The 17,651-nt window shown below is 37.1% G+C and overlaps 1 protein-coding gene across 6 annotated transcripts in view; it reads right to left on the reverse strand.

Annotated features, from left to right (window-relative positions):
• The window catches only part of DCLK2 (doublecortin like kinase 2), a 79,636-nt gene that overhangs the window by 35,949 nt on the left and 26,036 nt on the right, over positions 1 to 17,651 (reverse strand). The window lies entirely within an intron of this gene.

Consider the following 17,651-nt stretch of genomic DNA (forward strand, 5'->3'; position numbering starts at 1 on the left):
GTATCCAAGTATTGTATGTCAAGAAGGATCAGGATATCAGAAAGAAAAGATGGTTTAGACATTCTCTAAAAACACTAAACCAAATACCTTGAAAAAATCTCTACCCTCAAAAGTCAATAAAAATCAACTTGTGAAGGAGCAAGTGTCTGCTTTCAAAACAGTTAAAACCAAAAAGCTACAACAAGAAATTCCACTCATTCTAATTCCCTTGTGAGGGAAGCAAGTGTTTGCAGGAAGCAAGCTACTTTTTTAGATGTAAACAGATTAAAATTTTAATGTATAGTTGTTTCCCTTTTTTTTTTAACATTGCATGCCCACATGAAATTTAGTAGTAGAAGTTAAAATCATTTGGTAAAGCCATGAAATCAAAGTAGTAATATAAAAATCTGCTTTTAGAGAAACCAGCTTTTTTCTTTCCCAGATACCTGTCAAGACCATTTGCATATTTCACCCACTGGGATAATAGTAAACATCAGCAGAAGTATAGGAAAGGGTCTCTAGTGCCTGCAATATTCCAGAGCCACTCAGAATGCCAGTGACCCCGAGCTCTCTGCAGGAACTCTGGTGTAGGGCATTCCCCACCAGCAGTGAGGTTGTCATGGCAGCTCCCCTAGGAGAGCAGCCAGATGCTCAGCCCAGAGCCACTCACAGCATCCAGCATTTGTGTCACTGTGTCATGCAGCCAAAGGGCCACAGCCAGCACCAAAATCCTTTTATTGCCACTTTACTGATGAGAGAGATTTTCAGCTCTGCCTGAAACTGCTGCTTTTAGTTAGCCAAAGAGGCACCAAATACTGGATTCAAAAGGCTGCACAAATTGAAGAGAAGTTTTGCTAACTTGGGATTTATTCTTCTCGGCTTAATAACCAAGCAGACTTCATCATCATTTCCACAGATTTCCGGAATCCAACAACCAAGCTAACAGGGAAAGCTGTGAGAAAACTCCAGAACACATCACACTCACCCAGAACACGGCAGCACTGGCAGGACACGGGCAGAGATGTTCTGTGAGGTGCAAGCTCACACTCAAAAGGTCCCTAAAGCTGGGAGCCATTTCCACAAGCTCTGCCGGCCCACCACTGCTCCTGATGCCCTTGCAGTGCTGCTTCAAGCAGGCTGGAGTTAAATGCTGTGGTTTAGCAGTGCCTAAAATTAATCTTTCTGTTCTGATTAAAAGCCTCACCTCACCCCTTAACACATCCAATCTAACATCCGAACTGAGAGTAAAGGAGGAAGGAATGACAGATTTTATGTCTGAGTCCGGGAAATACACAGGGGTATAACTGCAAGCAGCAGCATCCCTTTGTTGTCTGCAGAGCAATTCTACAGAGTGAGGCTCAGATCTGTGCACAAAAGACGACAGGAACACCCTCAGAAATGCTCTGGAAAATCTGCTGAAAATGGCTCCTGGGAATGGGAATAAATAACGAATTTTAGGAAAAGTGTAATTCCCACATATCCTTCCTCACATGTTCATGTACATAGAGCTTCCCCAGGCAAAAATACACAGGAGTAATCCTGAGTGCCAGTGATCAGCTAAGCTGCTGCAGGTGGAGACCCAGCACCTCTATGCCCCACACGGTGGTCCTGAGCCGTGTGACTCCCGCCTGTCAGTCACACGCCAAGACAGATTGCTGTAAAAAGTACCCGCCTTACTGTAAAAGGTGTTAAATGTCATTAGAACTGAAAGCCAGATAAACACAGCTATGAGAAAGCTTTACTCAGATGCTTGCTACATTTCAATAGGGAATACTCAAAGTTCCTTTTCTCCCCACAAATAATTCAGACTGGCTAGACCTAAAATACACAGGAATGAGAAAAGTATTGAAAAAGTGTATGCAACAAAGAATAAAATTTACCAATCCCAAATCACCCCACATTATGAGGTGAGGAAAGCATCTTCAAACTTAAATTAATGGAAATGCATTTTTCTAAAAGCACAACCTAATAGTTATTTTTCTAGGCTTTTACTGTAATAAAGTCAAGTGAGGATTTCTCCAGGTGCAATCTGATGTTAAAATGAAGTCTTCATCTCCTACAGAATTAAAATAAATGTATACACAGCAATTAATGATAAAAGATTTTTGCTCAGTGCTCAAAAATTATTAAGTTGAAATTATTAACTTTTTTGCATGTGACTTTGAATGCTGCAAGTCCACCATGGTATAACTTGCAAATCACATAATTCCACTCCAAAGAATATCTGAACTTAGGTCGTAGGAGAAGAGTTTTTATTACTTTAATCAGGATGCAATCAGTTTAGAAAGTTATAAACAAAAAACCTTGAAAACGTTTTTTCTTTAAGTTTGAATAGCTGTGGAATCTGTGCACATGAATAGGAGGTCAGGTATTCCAGAATGTTAGGGACCAAGATTTAGTTTATCAAACTAGTGTATGATAACGCTGCTTCTCTTTCCACTACCCATCCATAGTCTTACTCACTCTTTGTTTTGTCACGCTTAGTGCTAAGAGCACTTTTCTGTTGACTTTGCATGCTTCAATCAACATGTTTAAAATGTGTTAAACCCTATTTATTTCTAAATGCAACACCCTTTCCCAGACAAACATTGCATATGACCTAGTAAGTCCACTGCTATCCCTTTCTTTAAAACAAGAAATTACTCACTGGTGCTCCTCTGACAACTCAAGGCTGCTCAGACTGTTTTGCTGCACTGCTTTTCTTCAAAATATGTCTATGCACACAGCAAAGTAGAGAATGTGTGAGTAAGACTGCATTGGTTTTGTACTCAGTCCTTTCCTCAGAATCCTTTCACTGGCATTCTCTCCACAGCTTTCTGAGACAATGTGCAAACCACTCAGGGCATCCCTGCCTCTTGATGTGTTCAAAAAGGACCCCAACTGAAGGAATGAAATCTTGAGACACTGGATGAAGTTTTTGACAAAAAACTTAGAGTGGCACATATGACTAAATATGCACAATGTTAGAGGAGAGTCAGGTATAACAACAGCTTGTAAGACAATTACTGGTCAAAGTGCTACAGCTAAAAGCACAAAAAATCTACAGCTAAAAGCACAAAAAATGTGGCAGAAAAAACCCAAAAACATGGGGCATTGAAAAAGAAGGGAGAAAAACACATCTCTGAAAAATCAGATTCCTGATCCACTGCTGTCTACTAATGCAGTGCTTTAATGTCACACACACCCATCATATTTACCTTCCAAAACAGGCTTATATTTTGAACAAATATTTAAAACCAAAGAAGTTTGCTCTTTTCAAATAAATACTTCTTCAGTCAGATCAAGCCACTGGATTAGAACACACAAATTGTCATCCATGTGGAAATCCCTTTCCCCTTACCACCACACATGCCTTGAAATGTGATTTACATCAATCCCTACTTGCACTGCATTTAACAAACAGAAGATACATTCCCCTCCAGAATAAACATGAATCATGATCAACTATTTATAAATAGAATTCATCATGGATCTACTGATTGCCCTTTATGATGAAGATACAATGGGCAAAAATTGAAATAAACAGATGAACATTTATCCAGAAAATATTTTTCCTCCAATCTCCAGAAGAAAAATACTTAAAAAAACCCCAAAAAACAAAAAAGGAGAGAGAGAGAGAGAGAGAGAGAGAGAGAGACTGGAGCTAACAAGGTTTTATAAACACTTGAAAAATTCCTGGAAATTCAAATTCCCAGAAATCTGTAGCACTTAACAGAGTACTGTGATCATATATCAACAGCCCTCAGCCAGGAGCTTGGTGGGCAAACTGTGTCTATTCCAGCTCTACAAATGTGCTTCATTCTAAACGTAGAAGGAAGGGCTATAAAGACAAATAGTTTGGCCTAATTTAGTATGTCTGATTCTATTTCAGTAATCAGCTACAGAACTGCACAGTTTAAGCCTGAAGAGCCCCACCCTTGGTCTGGGGAAAGCTTCTCTGGATGACAGATTCTCAGCAGCAGCTGAAAATGGATCTAAACCACCAAAACTGGAAAAATACTAGAGATTACTTGTATTTGTTTTAACAATGGAAGAAATATTTCTATCTACTGACTTCAAGAAAACAGGATATGGTATAAATATTTTAAAAAGAAAGCATGGAACATACAAGGCAAAAAGAAAACTAGGAAAACTAGCATGCACAGCAACAGCCGGTTTTGTGAATGCATTTTCAGCTCAGCAGCTGAGACAGGCATCTGAGGCTGAAATTCTTCAAGGACTACAGCAGGTTTTTTTTCCCCATGAATTGCTGAAAAAAAAAATGAACAATTTTTTAAACATCAGCATGACAAATCTAGATACAACCTCCCTACTACTGCTTCAAGTGCAAGGGGTCTCCACATTTCTTGTAGGAAATGCTGTTCCTCTGACTGGGACAGATTATAACTGTGCTGCCCTGGCAGTTCTGCCCTTTGCCCCTTGCATCAACTTTTTTTCTGAGTAAGCAAAAGTAAAATATTTGTGTATTTGTCTATTTTACCAGTCAGGTCATATTTGCAATCACCATTTCTGTTTCCTCTTTTGAAATACTTTTAGCATTGCCACTTCCTCTTCACTGCCATTCAGACTTATTAAAATTCTTGCAGTGTTTTCTGAAGATGCCAGCCTTACATTTCCAGGGTTTATGGTGTAAAATGCAAGGAAAGCACTCCTGCACAAAGAGGTCAGTTGTATGTCTGCTATTTCAGCTCCATCATCAACAGGAGCAGGCTTAACTTTCAAAAGGAATTTTCCTCTGGGCAGCCTCAGGAACTCAAAAAGGAAGGTGAAGAGGGCATTCCCAGCCTTTCCTACTGAGTATTGTGATTTTTACACAGGAGTTTTTACCTTGGAAATTCCCCTTGGTACTGCTCTTTCTCAGAAAAACTTGGCCAAGGGAAAGGGGGGTGTGTTTGACCAATATGCTCAATTACTTACTAAGCCACCAATGACCTTCATGACTAACCAAGAGGCACACAAGAAGTTCAGTACTAAATAATGGCGGCTATTTGCCTGGTTATCCTGAGTCATGTTTTGTGACGTCTTCCGTGAGGAAATAGCCAGATGGGTAGCTAGAATACACCCGGGAAGGAGAAATACTGAGCAAAGTCAAACTATTGAGACCATGACATGCCCTTTCAAAAAATACTGTAATTGCCAGTATTCTTTTTTAAATTAACAGCCTATTCACTTCACAGAAATGACAAAGTGTCAAAGGCAAGTATGCTAAGCAATGTGGGAGCAGGTAAAAAAAAAGAAACTGTTCAAGGGCCAGAAGCCCACACTGTACACAAGAACAGCAACAAAATCCACTGCTACATCAGATCTGTAGTAAACCTGGAAAATCAGGTCAGACTGGTAGGATTCCTGCTGGTGTAATAAAGAAGCACTTGACACTTGCAAGAGCTTCTGTTCCTCACCAGTTTATGTGTGTCCTCTGTGTCAGCTCTACTACAGAATCCCTCTGGGAATTCCCAATGGGCACAAAATTACACAACACCAAGAGAAGGGTAAGCAAGCTGCTAGCCTCTGACTTAAGGCTTGACAGAGCTCAAATGCTACAGAGAGTGGCCAAATCTGCCCAAAACAGCTTTGGGTAGGCTGGGGAGCTCTGAAGTCTGAGGACATAAAACTGAGCTTGGTAAGACTCTAGACAGGCGCACCTTTCCTACTGGCTATGACTATGAGGACTGTGCAAGGCACCACAATAACTTCCCCAACAGTCAACTTCCATGGGATCATTAGCAGACAAGAGGGGACAAAAATCCCTCCTTTGTTCTCTGGAAATAATTGGAATTAGGTCAAATGCCTCTAATTTCTGAGGCTCAAATGAACAACTACTTTGTCTGCAAAGGAAACTTGAAATATGGTAACAGATCGGATCATGCTGAAAGAATACAAAAGTATCAACTCTGTTGCAAAATTTAAAATTCATTACTTGATCTTCTGTTACATGACTATGCATCTTGACCAGCAAAATTACCTCAGATATTAAAGAGTATATTGAAAGTTCTCTTTCTCTCAAATTAAATTAAGTTTTTCTCTCAATTTAAATAGTTAATTTAAGTAATTCACTTGTTTTTTTAGTCTACTCTTACTCTACAAGTCCCTTTTAAACCTATGCCACAGGTTAATTTTAAACTTCACAGCAGTCCTACTGCAGTCAATGAAATTATTCACATTCATGAAGCTATGCACAACCACAGCTTGGGAAAGGTCTGAGGGCTTCCTCAGCTCTTCTGGACACTGCAATAAACTATGAAATGAATCCGATTTCTAGGTCAGAGCTTCCACAAGACTATGTCCAATTTACCACTTGAGGTTTGGCATCTTGCATCCTTTTGTTTTGTCCTTCAAGTTTAATAAATTCAGTAAGCTTTGAGAGAAAAACTAAGTTTTCTGTTTCCAATAATTTGTAAATGTTGATTTTGTCTGCCTTGGATAAAGGGAGCTCATTAACCTATTTAGGAAAACAGAAAAAAAGAAAAAAAATTGAAACAAAGACCATGAGAGCAATTCTTCTAGGTCAGCTTCTTAAATGACTATTTAATCAGTGGCTGTGTCACATAATTACTGTCACCATTAGAAAATGAACCTCTTTCCACTGATATTCCATGACAAGGAACAGCAGTGAAAAAAGGAGAAGACAAGCCCTTCCATCCCACAGGGAATCTAAGGAGTAGGAAAGGAAACAGAAATGTTAAATCTTTGCCTGCTGCCTGGTAAACAGAAAAAGTCTGGCAGGAAGCCAGGAAACGGCTATTACAGTATGACAATGCAGAAATACTGAATAAACAGACTAGTCAGGTCACCACAACATCTAAAATGTGAGAGCACATCTCACATTTTAGTTTTTAATCTCAATTTCAAAAAGATTTTTGCATTTTTTTTTAACATCTCAAAAATTTTATTCTGGAAATGAACACACGTGCAAATAGAAGATTGCATTTGGGTGTGATTCAAACACACCATCCTCACTGCAATGGAAATGACAGGAAGAAAAATAAGCAGTAGAATATGCATAAGTTAAAGTGAGTTCCTACATGTATCTATTTCTTAGGACTTCCAGTGCAGTAGGACTTCCTGGAAAGGTCTGTTCACCAGATTTTCCAAAGGGCAAAACTGATCTGTCTTCAAATTGGCATTTCAAATATTGCACTGATTATGTGCAGCTATTTAGATATCAGAAAATAACAGCTGAAAAGGACTAAAGTTCTGGAAATCTTGAATAATTTTGAATCACTCTGTACAACTCATCTGTCTCTATTAAAAAAAAACCCCTGAACAACCCTTACCTCAGCCTTATCCACTACTTCAACAAGTCAATAATTTCAGTATATTCAACAGTGAAATTTAATGCCATGCTTCTCATTTTCATGAGTTACACAAAGAAAAAACAGCCTTACTAAACATGCAGTAAGTGGAAACTGGAAACAGAAAATTAGCAAGCGCACCTTCTGATTGTGAACATAATTCAGTTTGTCTGAAGAGAAAAACAAACAAGAGGATTCCCAGTTACAAGACAAGGATATCTTTGCCCATAGGTGCATTAATCACACCAGACAGCATAACAGATTCTCTCCTTAAGTGGCATAACTGGGAACCCTAATCCAGAGACAAAAATAGCCCCTGACTTCACACAGCTAACCTTCCATCTCACCCCCAAGCAGCTAGGCTAAAAATAAAAGCTACTTGCATTATGAAAGAACATTAAAAGGAAAAGGGCACATATAAGGACAGATATCTGGTTCACTCAATTTAATCAAATCTTACTGATTTAATGACACCCTGTTCCACAATACAAATGCAGTTAAAATTTAGGCTTTATCTTTTTTTTTTTCCCCCATAAAATCACCTATAATAGTGCAGGCACTATTCTAGAAATCGTTCCTTTGGCTAATCACCCAACTTGAAAAACATGGCATCCACATACAATGGAAAACTTAAAACCCCCCAAAATTATATGGGCAAGTGTTCTATGTACTTTCAGTCTTTTTTGTTCTTTAGACCAGAAGAGTTTCTGTAGCATTAATCAATAACCTATTGCAATGCTAAGTTTCCAGTGTTTACGGGCAGACAATTTCCTGGAGACATGACAAAAGCTGCAGCTCTTCAGATGAGAACTATTTTTCCACTGACAAAAAAGAAATTCAAAATTAGTTTGTGGCCAGTGCAGAAAGAATAAAAGAAAAGGCATAAATCTGGAAATGTTCTTTGATGACAGGTACAAATAATTTTTCATGAATCTTTAAGCTTTAAATGAGAGATTTGTAGTTTTACACTGGAACAGGTTGTCCAGGAAGACTGTGGGTGCCCAATCCCTGGAGAAAATTCAAGGTTAAGTTGCATGTAGCTTTGAGCAACCTGATCTAGTTGAAGATATCCCTGCTTATGGCAGAGCGGTTGGATTAGATGACTTTTAAAGGACCATTCAATTGATAATGCTGTGATTCTATGTTTTTCCTATGGCTTGAATTGTTCATGCAGGAGGTGCTAAATTCAGTTTTCTACTCAAATTCTATTAAAAATCAAACTAAGTAATTCTAAGGCACAAAATATTAGTCGAAATGCATGATTCACTGAAATTTAATATTGCTATGTAGAGATACAAAAAAATCTATTGTTCTCTGAGTTCCGTGTCAAGGGTTTCATCTTGCAGTCATGCAAATCTGTTTTTCATAGCACTGCAATAGGAGGGGAAAAAACTTTCAGTACCCTATAAATTCAGGTCTCTCTCTCAGTCCTGCTCCCTTTATAGATAATACTTCACATAACAACAAAATCCATAGAGCTCCTCACAGACTGAAGGATGCTTTTCACATGTATTTTAAGTTTTGGTCATTTAATATTATTTCAGCAATTAAGACGCTTCATTTACTTAGTGTTCTATTTTTTTCAGCCTAACAACAACTGTACTTCTAACTGAAGTTACAGCTCTATTTTTGTAATATTACCTTGCAATGCTAACAGCTTGCTAAACAGCACACACAGCTCTTAATGATACTTGATTCATTAAGTTTCCTCCTCAGTTAACTGCAAACACAGGAAGAAAATTCAGCTTATGGATGTTCCCTCTATGCACCATTCCAAACATTTCATAGATGAAAGGACTGAAATTCTGTGTAAAACTACATCCATATAAAGTGTGGAGGTATTTTGTGCTCAGCAGATTAACTTCCATGCTTACTCTGCTTTGCCTATCATGAATTATTGAGGTCTGTTGTACTTGCAACTTGTACGCAAAAACTGGAACAGCTATGCTGGGCTAGGGGCATCAAGTAAGAAAAATGAGGATATAACTGATTAATGAAAGGATGAGAGGCTCAAAAATGTGAAAAAAAATTAATGTACCACAGGAAATAGAAACTACCTTTTATCTGGCTTTCAATGATCCAGTTGAATCTCATTAGCTCCCAACTTCAACCAATATTACTTCTAAGTCTGCTGCTGCTGCTACTGAATTGCTTTCATAAGCTGATAAACAGATGTAAAACACATTTGAAGACATGGAAACATGTTTGATTTCATGTCCGGACAGCAAATGTATTACAAATACACTTTAGGTACTGACAAAAGAACAGATGCATCAATACTGGCAGACCAGAAGAAAAGGTGTCTCCATGAGTTTCTCCTTAAAACAAAACCCAAGAAAAAGCCACACACGCTTCTTCTCAATATCTGGAAATCTCAGTTCTTCCTTTTAACAAGCTTCCACAATTTCAGGAAGAAAAGCAAAATGGATGCCATCCCCCACCCTAGAAACACAGAACTAAACCCCTGCCCAATTCTCCAGATCATTTAAGAGCACAGACAAGAGGTGCTAAACCCCATTTATCAATCAGTTGACTTCTGCAGCGTCTGCTGAGGCTCATTTCAAAATCCCACCACAATGCTTTCATTGCTATACTGCTATTAGCAGATTGGAACTCAACTTTGGTGAGCTAGGCAGAGGATTTAGGTGACTCAGTACTTTTTCTTTTCTGAGTTAATTGCTAACTCAGTATGAGTTTTTCTTTAGTTGAACAGTGAGTAGATCAGAAGGTAAAGATGCTTAGAAAAGCCATAATTCAGGAATAGGCTGCTAAATATTAAAAGCCTCTAAAGTAGCCTGGATGACTGTTTCTGCTGAGCCAGAACATGAGAAATGCTGCTAAACACTGAAGTATCTGGGTAGCATCACCATGTCTTATGGACCTCTGTATCAATCACATCAGAAGTGATTTTGAAATGCATGAGGAAGTTAATTTCATTTTGAAACTATTAGCTCAGAAATCATTAATTGTCTCTGGAAACAAATTTTCAGAGACCAGGAACAAGACTTCATAGATTGTTACTGAAGATCCATTTCAAAACCTTTATTATTTTTTCTTTGTTTAAATAAGAAACTTTAAAATATATTCCAGGCTTTCTCCTTCTGTAAGACACTGAACTATGAAGCATAAATTGGAGCAAACACAATCATAAAATCATATCAGTAACAGTGAAGCTTAACACTGAAGGCTCTGCTCAGAAAGCAATGCTGGCATCCTTAAAGAATTTTTCACTTTCTTCCATTTATATCTGGCAGTACTTGAATCCATACATTCTTCCAAACTCCTAGTGCTCATTGAAGAGTAAATATTCCTTGTATTTACACAGAATTTTACATATATTCCTTGTAATACAAACCTCTTTTGACTCATAAAGCCAATTTAGATAATGGGAGGCCCAATGAAAAATTTGGGTTTGTACAGTATTGAGATTCTGGCTGACCAAATATTTTCAGTGGTTTGGCAAAAGCTATTTTTTTCCAAAATTCTATTCAAGATAACTACTGCTAAAGTGACAGTCTCCCAAGTTTCTGCTTTTCCAATAATAAAGTCAGAGTTCACTAAATGTATTTTTTGTTTGAGGGCTGTTTTTTTGATTAACCCTTTTTCCTCTATCTAAAAAGGAATTTAGAAGCATTTATACATTACTGAAAGGCATTTAAATACATTAATAAATGGGAATTGGGGTACTTTGATCAATTTCGGGGGGTTTTTTCTTGTTTAATCACCAGTTCATTAAGCATTTCATCATACTTTGTCTGCTGGATGCTAAACACCCCAAGTATCAGACCCAATTATTTTCACTGTGTTGATTTTTTTTTTTTTTCACAGACAGAAAACCAGCAAATGCAGCAGTAGGATCTCTTCCAAGTCATATCATGTGCAAAGCCAGCTAGCCTATAAATCAGTGATCACCTATTTCTGGCTAAATAAACAAACACAAACAAAAGGGAAAACCTCATCTGCTTCAAGCTAAAAACTACGACCAGGCTATGAAAGTGGAAGCAAAAGTTATTAATGAGAAAAGTGATTGATTAATGAGAAAGTTATATTGCCATATCAGCAAGAGTAGTAATGAAATAGTTTTGTGCCACTGCTTCACCATCATGTGGAGTTATTTTCTGTTTAACTAGTTCTCTTTAACATCTTTATGTATCTATCAAATCTGTTTTCAATTTTGATGAAAGAGGATTTTCAGAAACATTACTTAAACTGCAAATATAGATAAAAATGCAAACTATGTTTCAGTTTACAACAAAACTGGGAACAGATGAGGGCTGCAATGCTACACAGCTAGTGACAAGAGATCATCAATGTCCTGGGTTGATTATATGATGCTTTTATCACCATTGTACCCCAATGATACAGAGGCTGCTCCTTGTGTTCCCAATCCTAAGCTGGTCTGTGGCACTTAAAAACAGCAAATGCAGCCTCAGCAAGTGAACTGCATGGTTATTTTGCACAGAATTAGAAGCTACTGTAGCTGCAATCTTCTCTGGTAGCTTTAATTCTGTTTCCATCACAGCTCTCAACACATGGAATTAATCAAAGTCCAGCTCAGTGTGCCCAAACCCAAGCTGCAGCACAGATGCTTTTGCTGCATACTGCAATTTAAAGAGGATGGTATCAGGATGTTCAGCCTGGATCAAAATGCACCTATGGTTGCAGCTGATGGAAACACTCATGCAAGTAACTCATGAATGTTTGTTTGGATTACAGGGTTTTTTCATTACCATCACCAAGATTAATTTGCAAAACACAAAAAAAAACCAAATTCCAAAGTCCCTCCTCATTTTCCTAAAAAGCAGTGTCCTCACCAAGACTAAGCACACCTAAGATCATGACATAAAGAGCCTAAAGGGGTATTTAAGTAGTTTTAAAATTGATTCTGTAATAAGAATACTCCATGCAGAAGGGAGGTCTGCAGCACAGCCCCTTCCACAGCCTGCACCTGGGTTTGCAGGGGCAGAGAAAGGCACATTGTGCGCCAGAGTCTGCTTGCAACAACACAATACAAGGAATATGGGCAGCCTCTCGACAGCTCGAGAACACAACTCCATGCAGCAGCAGCAGCTATTGTTCAGTAGCACATCAGCAGCAGGTACTGAATCTGCTCACAACACAGGCTTTGAAGCAAACACTGCACAGGTTCTCCTTGTCACGCACTTCTGACCACAAATAAAAACACAGCACCATGGCATCAAACTAAACTCCTGTTTTCTGCAGTCAGGTCAATATTTCATTGGTTTCAGCTGTATAAAGCACACAATGTCTGGAGAAGCATCATAATTTAAGCACATACAGGGATTTGTCTTTTTTTTTCCTTCCTGCTAACTTCCATTACACATATGTCTTAATACAACGTTAGTTGTCTGATCCTGAAGAAGCTGATTAAAAAAAAAAAAAAATACAAACCCATTTTACTAAGATTTTGTAGGTACTTTGTGGCAGGAACACCTGAATTCTTGTCACTATTTCTCCTTAGACCACAAGAATCATACTCTCCAAAAGCAGAAAATGCTTCCTTAGGTGTAATTCCTGACATTCTCTTCAAATGCTGTACTATCACCAGCCTTGATATAATATAGACCATAAAGGGCTAAAACAGGCTGTTAAAGGTATCAGAATAGCACCTGTGAACCAGCTATACTGAAAGGTTCCCTTTGCACTGCCTGCTCTTACAAATTCTTACAAATCAGGAGAATTTCTGTCCATGCTGGAATCCCAGTCAGAATGCAACCATTCTTACACTTGTTTACAGCAGTATTAGCCTTAATCCATTTAGCCACTATTGCTAAATCAGGAGTAATAGTTGTGGTGACTAGTCCTTTATTATTGAGGTTATTGGTGTCCTTATTTCTACTCTCAAGGTCTAAGGCTTTTGCAGATATTCCCCAGTGCTTAAAAAGCTTCCTAAGCAGCTTCTGGGAACATATGTTGTTTTTACTAGCTCTGGGTAGAGTTTCAGTGTGTGTGCCAAGCAGACCTCCTTGGGGCCCTGTCAGTGATCAACTGATTCACTGTTCAAAATTAGTTGAAGCCCAGCTACTTCTGGCAGATTCACTCTGTGGGAGAGTCTTGATTTTTGGTCTGTGTTCAGCACACCCAACCATAGTTATTTGATTTATTTTACTGGGGCATTCTCTCCAGTGGTTTATTAAAAAAGACTGGCGTTATAGAGCACTCTGCGCAGTGCCTTGAGGAGCGCTGGCAGACACCTGCCTGACTCACAAAGCCTCCCCCAAACAACTACCTGTCTTAGTAGCTGCCTTAAGAAAAAATGATGAATCATTTCTATTGCTACAAATCATCTATTTGATAGTAATGATAGTATTTTTTAATCCAGTTGCAAGTGGAAAGTCTGAGGCATAATAAGTAATGTGGCTCATTTATTCCCAAATTATGGGCATAATGCTAAAAGGTTTTTTAGAAAGCATACGCTGAAACAATGGAATACTTTTCCTCTTTTTCCTGAGTCTCCCTAAAAAAATATTTCTTGTGGAGATACAGACCCCCAAGAAGGGAATTTTAAATGATCAGTGACTACTTTTCTAATTAGTTTTTGGAAACCATCTGTTTTCTGTGAACACCCTGTTGAAACTGCTGCTTAGAACACCATATGGAAAAATTAACTGCAGCTCCAGGAATCTATGGTTCATCCTGCTTCTAAGTATTCCTTAGATGTTTCCCTGACAGGCTTTTCTTTTGTGGAAAGAAGGCTGTAACAGTATTTTTGGTTACAAAACGCTTTACTAGTTAAAAAAAAAAAAAAAAAAAAAAACAAACCAAACTTCAGTAATTTTTACACAAATGTTTATATTCAATAGATGACAGATAATGGTGCTTTAAAAAGAGGAAGGACTATTAATAAACACAGAGGAATTCAAGCATCATGGAAGGACAGAATGCATCTTTCTGCAGATGCTTTAAAGTCTAAAACTCATTTTTATAATTGCTTTATTGCATCTAAGATCTAGATCAAACAAAACACAACATCTCAGAGCTGTAAGTGAGCAGTAGATTCTTCGGACTCACGCTGAGTTTTCTCAACTCAGTATTTATCTGTATGAGTATTCCTGAGAGCATCTGGAGAATGCTGTAAAAGATATGGCATGAAGTGCCTGTAGTACAAAAAACAAGTTCATTCAAAGTTCCTAGTCCTCCTGGGAAGATTCTTGTCTCTGATTTGGTTGACTTATTTGTAATACTTAGGATAACTCTAAAACCAGCAGGCTTAAAAAATGAAAACCACTTCCAAAACAACCCACAACAGAAGTGCAATCTCCCCCTACACACAATTACTCATCATATGCTTCATGTTTAATTAAGTGCTGTCAACTCAAATTTAAGTTTACACATAGCCCCCAGGAATGTTCAAGTATTGCCCTGTGCCTCAGGAAGTTACTTCTGTGATGAGGCTATGCAGGGAAGCAAAAAGCAGTAAGACTCAAAAAGAATAGAAAAGCAGAAAAATTTAAGAGTATTAGCAGTTATGAAAATAGCACTATTTCAAACATACACACTTCATCTCCCTCCAAGATCATATTAAAGATGGCAGGAGCGCAAGTTTAAAACATTTTCATAATGAGAAGGTATTCTATGCTTTTTAACAAGCATAGAAGTTAAAAAGTAAATAATATTAATTTTTATATGCCTCAAAGGCTATATGCAATTGTATCTACCCTCGGTCTGTAACTGTGCCACCCTCTTGGTCATGCAATTTAGAAGTTATTGCCATCCTCATCAAATTTCCCAGTAAACAGTGACTTGTTTTCTCAAAATTGGCAAATTTCATCCATATTTTAAGAACAAAATATTCTAAAATTAAGACTTTTACTTCAGTTAAATAGACTGAAGTAAAGGCCATATTTACTGTGTGTCATTGTAAACTCCTTATATCCAAATGAGTGCAGAAATCCCCTATGGGGATTTATTGTCTGCCACATGAAGTGGCAGATGCTGCATCAGCTTTTTCTAAAACTGTCTGGTGACATTCTTTTAAAGAAACGCTGCAAAAGTGCATTTCATTTTCTCCTTGATGGCCCCTCCAATCTCCACCATTCTGGAGAAGCACAATTGTTCATCCCTTACTACCATCAAGCTTGGGACAAATTGACCCAAAGAAAAATAAAACTTTTTTTAAAAATTCACTTAACTGAGTTCAATTAGAAAAAAAAAATCATTTGACAGAATTATCTTTCTGTGTAGTAAGATTATAATTACCTAACATGACTGGTCAGAAGCATCAATATTTCATCAACAGAAACAAAAGAAGTATTTTTCTCCAAGTTGCATCTCTTGGTGAAAAATACTTACTCTTCCAATACAATACTTACTCTTCCAATTCAATGTTTTAAATGACTTTTACTACAGTCACAGCCAAAAGTTCCCAGTAGATTTCCAACAGATTTGCCATTAAAATATTTTGAAATGACTCTATACTTTGCTGCAACATCAAAGGAAACCCCAAACAATATATTGATACCACCAGCCTACAAAATACACTTTTTACTATAACTCATTTCAAATTGGAGGAAAGATTGAAGGAGAGGGAGGGGAAAATGTAAGTGAAAATTCTCACTGAAAATTATTTATAAAAAGCTCATAGCATCACTCTGAATAAAGTCAAGCCACACTTATTATACTATAGAGAACCTGCAGATATAGGTACATTGATGCAATTTTAGAATTTGTTAAATGTTACACTTACCTTTCAGTAGAAACTGTATACTATCAGCAGAAAAACCAAAAAGAATCTACATCAAATATACCAAAAAAAAAAAAAAAAAAAGAAAAAAAAAAAGAAAAAAAAAAAGGAAGAAAAAGCCATGGACACTCCTCAACCCTTTTAAGTTGGAAAGATGGCAAAGAATGTTGAAGCAGGTAAGTTTATCCCTCAATTCATATGCACAACTAACACCTTGCCCAGAGATAGATCCATTTAAATACCTTGCCTAGCACACCAGCAGCAGGGGAAAAAGGGGGAAAGGGGGTATAAAAAAGGCTGTCATATTCAGACTGAAATCACATGGGGGATTTCCAAGGCTATCTTAATATATAACTATAATAATGAAATAATAATGCTGCAATAGTGGAAGCAAAGCAACAAGACAAACGCAAATCAGATCCCATCAGAGAGGTGATAGAAAGGGTCACTAAATTAGAAGAAAGCAGATATCAACTTTCTGCAAAAGAGGTGATGCACAGTAAGTAATTTGCAACCAGCAATTTTATTATCACTGTTTTGCAAATGAAGAGCTTGTCAAGTGCTCCATGTATATCCATGAACTAGTGAAAACATGCAGGCATTTTTGGAAAATTAATTTCGCGGAACCCTAATTTTGATCTGAGAATTTAATTTTTAAAATAATTGTAAATGTTCATAAGTTCACAAATCTGAAGAATACCATAATACATCAAATTCTATGAACTGCCAGCCAGATTTAACCAAAGAATATAATCTAACAGAATATTAGAAATGAACACTCTGTTTCAAATATACTTTTTATTAAAAAAATTCTGTTGTTTTGAAGATAGAAATTCTAAAGCAATTTTATGTATTTAACAAAATACAAACCCTCAAGCATATATACGTATATAGATGTATGCATGGTAAAGAAAGCTACTTTTCTCATTGAAACCTGGTGATACACTATTAGAATACGAGTTCCTTTGCTAATATTCTATTTCACAGAAAGCCTGCACTCTCTAGTATAGCAAATGATAATTTTAAAATGTAACTGTATAGAATAAGACAAAGTTATAACTTGTCATCTGGGGAAAGTTTACACATTCTACACAACATTACAAAGTTATAAAAAATATCTAAAATATCTACCCTTGGCTAAAAATAAATTTTTTTGAGTGTGCTAGTCAGACTGAAAATGACTCATGGTATGAAGGAACATGAATCATCTAAAACATTTTGAGACTAATTACATACGAATATATAAAGCACTGAGAAATAAATTAGTTCAAAAAGAGCCCCTAACTTCAGACTCATCCCTAACAAAGTCAATTTACAAAAGAAATATTAATATTCATTCCTCATATCACACCTGAAAAGATTTTTTTAGTTCACTCTCCAGTTTTGAACTTCATTTAATCCTTTTTTCTATCATGAAATGAGAAACTGTTGAAATTCTTATCAGTCTACTAACATGGATTCTTAGTGGGGTCTGCATGGGAAATCCAAGTTTTTCCCTCAATCTTTCCCCAACATTTACAGCAGCAAATAATTTTTTGTTCAGAGCAATGATAATTTTCACGATACATTGCAAGGAATCTGTATAAATTTTCAATGGCATTGAAGAGAAGAAAGAAACTCAGGCACTACAATTTTGGGAAAAGGAAAAGATTCCATGTAAAATATAGCTCCATTTC

The sequence above is a fragment of the Haemorhous mexicanus genome, chromosome 4 (assembly GCF_027477595.1).
Source record: "Haemorhous mexicanus isolate bHaeMex1 chromosome 4, bHaeMex1.pri, whole genome shotgun sequence".
NCBI lineage: Eukaryota > Metazoa > Chordata > Aves > Passeriformes > Fringillidae > Haemorhous > Haemorhous mexicanus.